Below are 5,971 nucleotides of genomic sequence, written 5' to 3'. Positions count from 1 at the left end.
AGGCGGACCCGGTTATGTCACGAAATTTGAAGTCGACGGAGGAGTTTCCAGCCGCTTTTAGGGAGAAGGTGGAAAAGGAAGTGGAGCTTAGCCGGATGGTCAGCCCATTTTCTGCTTTGTCCTTCCCTAATCTTCAGGTGTCACCCCTGGGGGTGGTTCCTAAGAAGGAGCCTGGAAAGTTCCGTCTGATTCACCATCTGTCTCATCCTAAGGGGCGGTTGGTGAATGACGGGATTGACAGCGACTTGGCGATGGTCTAATATGTTTCGTTTGATCGGGCAGTCGACTTGGTGTGTCGGGCGGGGGCGGGTGCCCTTATGGCCAAGACTGATATTGCGTCCGCTTTTCGTTTGTTGCCTGTTCATGCGGATTGTTTTCATCTGTTGGTGTAATGACGGGGGTGGGGAAACAGACAAGTGAGCCCTAATCTACCCACCACTCAGTCCCTGCCTACTTGCAACGACCCGCCCTAGGTGACGGGGTACAACTGGGCGACGGTCCCTACGCTCAATAAGTGCACGACAGACAAACAGACAAGGGTACACAGAGCTAGTGGGAGAAAGGGGCAGTTGCACACGGCAAAACCGTGAGCAACAAGAGAAGTGAACAAGCCGAGTCAAACCAGGAGAGTACGAGGTGCCAAACGCAGAGCAGAAGAGTAGTAAACAAGTCGAGTCAAACCAGGAGTGTACGAGGTACCAAACGCAGAGCAGGAGAGTAGTCAGCAAGCCGGGGTCAATATGAAGCAAGGACAATGGTACAAGAAGCTGCAGCAGAGCCAGGAAACCAAACGAGAAGAATCACAAGCAAAGGAGGAACAGGAAAGGCAGGTATAAATAGACAGAGGGCGGGAGCTAGCTCCGTCTGGCCAGGCTGTGATAGGTTCTCCCACTCCTAAGCCTGCCACCCTGAGTGGTGGAAGATGGAGTCAGTCTCACAGACATAGAAGCAGGTGCAGACTAATTATCTATGGGCGTTAACCCAGAAGCTGTGCCTGGCAGATCCTTTACAGTTGGGCTGTGCTTTGGAGGGGTTTTTCTATTATGACATGTGCTTGCCAATGGGTTGTTTGATTTCTTGTTCTTATTTTGAGGTGTTCAGATCATTTCTGGAATGGGCAGTGCGGGATCTCACTGGTTCTGGGTCAGTGACTCATTACCTGGATGATTTTTTGTTTGTGGGGCCCGCTTCCTCGGGGCAGTGTCAGTTTTTGTTGAGGTCCTTTCAATTTCTTGCTCAGCGGTTTGGGGTCCCCCTTTCTGAAGAAAAGACGGAGGGACCGGTGACGGTGTTGTGTTTTCTGGGCATTGAGATAGATTCGGTTGCTATGGTGTTTCGGCTTCCGGCGGAGAAGGTGGTGAAATTGCGTACCGCATTGGACATGGCCTTGGCTGCGCGTAAGTTGGAGTTGCGGCAGATTCAATCTTTGTTGGATTTGTTGGTCTTTGAGGGTATTATTATGCCCATGGGGCGGGTGTTTGCCAGGAGGTTGTCCTTGGCTACAGTGGGTGTTTCAGTGCCTTCTCATCATGTTCGGATTTCTAGTTCTGTTAAGGCTTATATGCGCGTCTGGCGCACTTTCTTGGAGGACTACAATGGGCGTACGTGTTGGAGGGCGCCTTCCATTTCCAGCATGGACTTGGAGTTGTTTACGGACACGGCTGGTGCGGGGGGCTTTGGGGCGTTGCTGGGTTTGGCGTGGGGTGCTTAAGCTTGGCCTGATTCTTGGCGGGAAAAGGGGTGGTGTGCAAATTTGACGATGTTGGAACTTTTTCCCATAGTGGTCGCCGTTGAATTGTGGGGGGCACGCCTCTCCAATAGTTCTGTGGTGTTTTGGTCGCATAATATGAGTGTTATTTTTGCCGTTAACCAACTTACTTCTTCCTCAGGTCCGGTTTTGGCTTTGCTCCGTCATTTGATGTTGTGTTGCTTGCAGTGTAACATCCGTTTTCGAGCTCGACATATTCCAGGTGTTCACAATGTTGTCGCTGATGCCTTATCTCGTTTTCATTGGCAGGCTTTTCGCTCTCTTTGCCCGCAGGTGGAGCTGGAGGGGGCCAGCTGCCCGGAGTTCTTGTGGGGGCTGCAGGATCGGAGTTAGTGCCGTTGGTGAGGTCGTCCCTTGCGCCCTCTACCTGGGCTACTTACGGTAATGTGTGGATGGAATGGTTGAGCGCTGCGGGGGATAGACTGGTAGGGGAGGATCCGGTGCTGCGCACGACTGTGACGCTTGAATATTTAACAGCTTGGCACGAGCGTGGTGTTTCAGGGGTGGTAGCTCAGCGGCGTCTGGCCGGGGTTGCTTTCTTTTCCAAGTTAAGGGCGTTGTCGGACGTGACCAAGTCCTTTTTTATTTTACAAGCCTTGAAGGGTTGGAAGAAGTTGGCCTCCAGGAGGGAGTCGCGTCGACCGGTGTCCTTTTCTTTATTGCAGGAACTTATAGCGGCGCTGCCGTCGGTTTGTTCTTCTCCTTATGAATTCGTTTTGTTTTCAGTGGCTTTTTCGTTATGTTTTTTCGGGGCTCTGCGGATTTCAGAGCTAGTTCCGATGGGGCCGGCTCCTACGGGGGGTCTGCTTTTTGAGGATGTAGTGGTTCCTTCAGTGGGGGTTCTGTTGCGTATTCGTCGCTCTAAGATGGATGTGTTTGGTCGGGGTTGTTGGGTTTCGCTTCGGCCAGTCCCGGGTTCGGCTTGTCCGGTGTCGGCGGTGTCGGCTTTCTTGGGGGTGTGTAGTTCAGGGGTACAATTTTTGTCGCATTCGGATGGGCGGCCGCTTACTAGGTTCCAGTTTTCCCGCTATTTTCCGTAAGGCTCTTGTTCGGGTCGGTAAGCCTCTAGGGGAGTACGGTACTTATTCTTTCCATATTGGAGCGGCCACGATGGCCAGTGAATTGGGGTTATCGGATGTGGCAGTGAAGCGGATCGGGAGATGGAAGTCGGATTGTTTTGCTGGTTATGTTCGCCCGGATCTTATTTTGCATTAATTCAGTTTTCGTTTTAGGTTCCAGACCATCGGTGTGGATTGTTGGGCACTCCTATGTGTTCTTGGCGGAACGGAGGGCTGCCATACGCCCTGGTGGAAGATCGTTGGGCTTTGCAAGTGCTGAAGTTTACTGGAGAGGCCTCCGGGGCCTGCGCTGGTTGCAGGCCCTGCCCGAATTGGTCGACATCAGCCGGCATCAGCTGGTACCAACTGTTTTGGTTGTGAATTTGGGTGGAAATGATCTGTGTTCAGTTAGGTTGGGGGAGTTGATCTCGCTGATACAGTCGGATTTAGAAAGGTTCACTTCTTTTTTCCCCCGGTTAGTGTTATAGTGTTAGTCTGGTCGGAAATTGTTCCGAGGTTGGTGTGGCATGGCGCTCGGGATGTGAATGCCATTGAGCGTGCGAGGCGCCTCTTAAATACCAGGGTGTCTCGGTTCGTCCGGGCTAGAGGTAGGGTGGTGGTTCGTCATCGGGAGTTGGAAGGTGACAACAGAGGTTTGTTGCTGCCAGACGGGGTGCACCTGACGGACATTGGGTTGGATATTTTCTTGTCGGGGTTGCAGGATGGGGTTGAGCAGGCTCTGTTTTGTTGGGGGTCGGTGAACCGTGTAGTTGAGGAGTACACCTTATGGCGGTAGTAGAAGGAGATTTACCTACATGTCCTTGGGTTAGGCAGACATACAGCTTGTTTATTGACCTCTGTTAAGGTCATTTAATGTTTATATATTTGGCAATATGTTATTTAAATAACTATGAACATTGTATAGACTTGATGCTCCTAATTGCAATGGACTAATTTAAGAGCCAAATAGTATACATGAAAATGGCCCCTAAAAGCAAGAAATCCTGACAAAAATGGGAAAAACCATGGGGAAAATGGATAGGTTTTTTTTGCCTCACCAGCACAGTTGAGTAAAACTAGAGCAACAAGTAAAATAATGGAGGACCAATCAGAAATTCTATCTTTAATAGACATTATGGAAGCGATAAATAAAGTATCTGCCACGAAGCGGGTTAGTGGACCCACTAGGCCGTACCGCCGTACTGGGTAGGCAGCTGGCCAAACAACAGGAAACCCCAGAAATACAATGTCCCGCACAAGGGTACCTGGATAGTCCAGACGGTGGCTGCAGCTCTGGCACTGATGTAGATGAAGATGATCCACTAGCTCTTTCTGGATGAAGTTTGCAGCAGAACCAGATACTAGGGTCACAGGAATAGTGAACATGGAACAGAAGGCTTTATTAGGTACCGTTCCATCTGGGGTTGTCTCTCCAATCAATCCTAGGCAATGGGGTCTCTCTGGCCTCTGGGGACACAGACGCACAATATGGCCTCTGAGGCCGCAATACAGACAAAGTCCAGAAGTGCGTCTGCGTTGTCTCTCCTGGGTAGACAATTTGACAAAGTTACTCTGCATCGGATCCTCTGGTGGGACGACTGAGGAAGATTGCTGAAAAGAAGAATCCAGCTTAGGAAGTTCTCTCTCCCGGAGAACCTCTTGGGAACGCTCCCGGATGCTCATGTCAACCCGGGACGTCCTCTATACATGGCAGATGACACAGGACGTGGCACGACTTGATACTAAAGGCACAGCACGGGAAACAGGAACAGGGAACAAGGCACGGTTAACAACTGGAACGGGAAACACTAAGGGACCATTTGCAAGACAGACTGGGAAAACGAACAATGCTCAGGCAAGGATCAGAAGGCCTGGGGCCTTCTTATCGACCAGGAAATCATGGCAGTTGATGATGATGACGATTTCCTATGTCCTACGGGACACAGCAGAACGGAGCGGAAATGAGCGCTGGCGTCTCCTAGGATGGAGATGTTGACCAGTGCTCACGGATCCATGGCTGCGGGCGTCGGGTGGTGAGTAAACCCGAGGGCCCCCGGCCAAGGACGCTACAGTATCATCCCAAGTTGGGAACGTGAGTGTGGATATCACTATCCTGAAAGAAGAAGTATTTAGTATAAGAGAAAGATATGCAGAGGCTGAAAGCAGGGTTAGCACTATTGAAGATGAAGTGACACAATTAATAAAAAAGTAAAGGAATTAAAGGAAGGCAATATAAGTTTAAAAATCAAAGTTATTGATTTGGTGTAATATAAGGATATTAGGCATACCGGAAGGGGAGGAAAAAAATTACCCAATACCATTTATGCAAAACTGGATCGTTTCTCAATAGGAAAAGACAACCTATCATCAGCATTTGACATAGAGAGAGAGCACATGGGATACCATCTAGACGTCCGGCTTTTGGGGATAGACCTAGAGCTATCATCGCAAAAATAATGTGCTCAAAAGATAGAGACTCTATATTAAGAAACACTAGAGAGAAACAATGCTTGCAATATAATAACCAAAAGATTGCATTATATCCTTATTATTCCTTCAAAACCCAGCAAAAACGTCACCTCTTTATTCAGGCAAAAAAGAGACTGCAAGCGGCAGGAATCAAATACTCTCTTATCTATTCAGCAAAGATGAGAGTGGTCTACTAGGAAAAAGTCCTTTTCTACCCAACAGCAGAGGAACTAATCAAGTGGCTGGATTCCATAGGAGCAAAATAATATAATTGTATTTCTATGCAATATTTTAGTTTATCCTTTATAATAAATTAGCAAAGATTACTAACATTCTGTTTTCATGTTGTCATTATGGGATATTTGAGTGCAGAATGATGTTGAAAAACAAGGCCTCAACATAGCAAAATGTGAAAAAATTAAAGGGTCTGAAGACTTTGTAAATGCATTGTATGTTGCAGGATATAAGCTTTTTCAGTTGAATTTCTAAGTTTTACTGTTGTGTCTATTGGCAGCGTCCTAGCATTTACATTAAAGATGGGACAAGATGGGCACATAATAGAAGACAATTTTTTTATTTTTTACCATTTAGATTACAATTTGCGATAGAAAGGATTTAAAGAAAATGATTTCAATGTATATCTTAGTAGTATATTAATTTTTTAACTTTTTCCATT

Source organism: Rhinoderma darwinii, chromosome 2 (genome assembly GCF_050947455.1).
Source record: "Rhinoderma darwinii isolate aRhiDar2 chromosome 2, aRhiDar2.hap1, whole genome shotgun sequence".
NCBI lineage: Eukaryota > Metazoa > Chordata > Amphibia > Anura > Rhinodermatidae > Rhinoderma > Rhinoderma darwinii.
The sequence above is the reverse complement of the archived record's forward strand: the minus strand, read 5'-3'. Positions refer to the sequence as shown.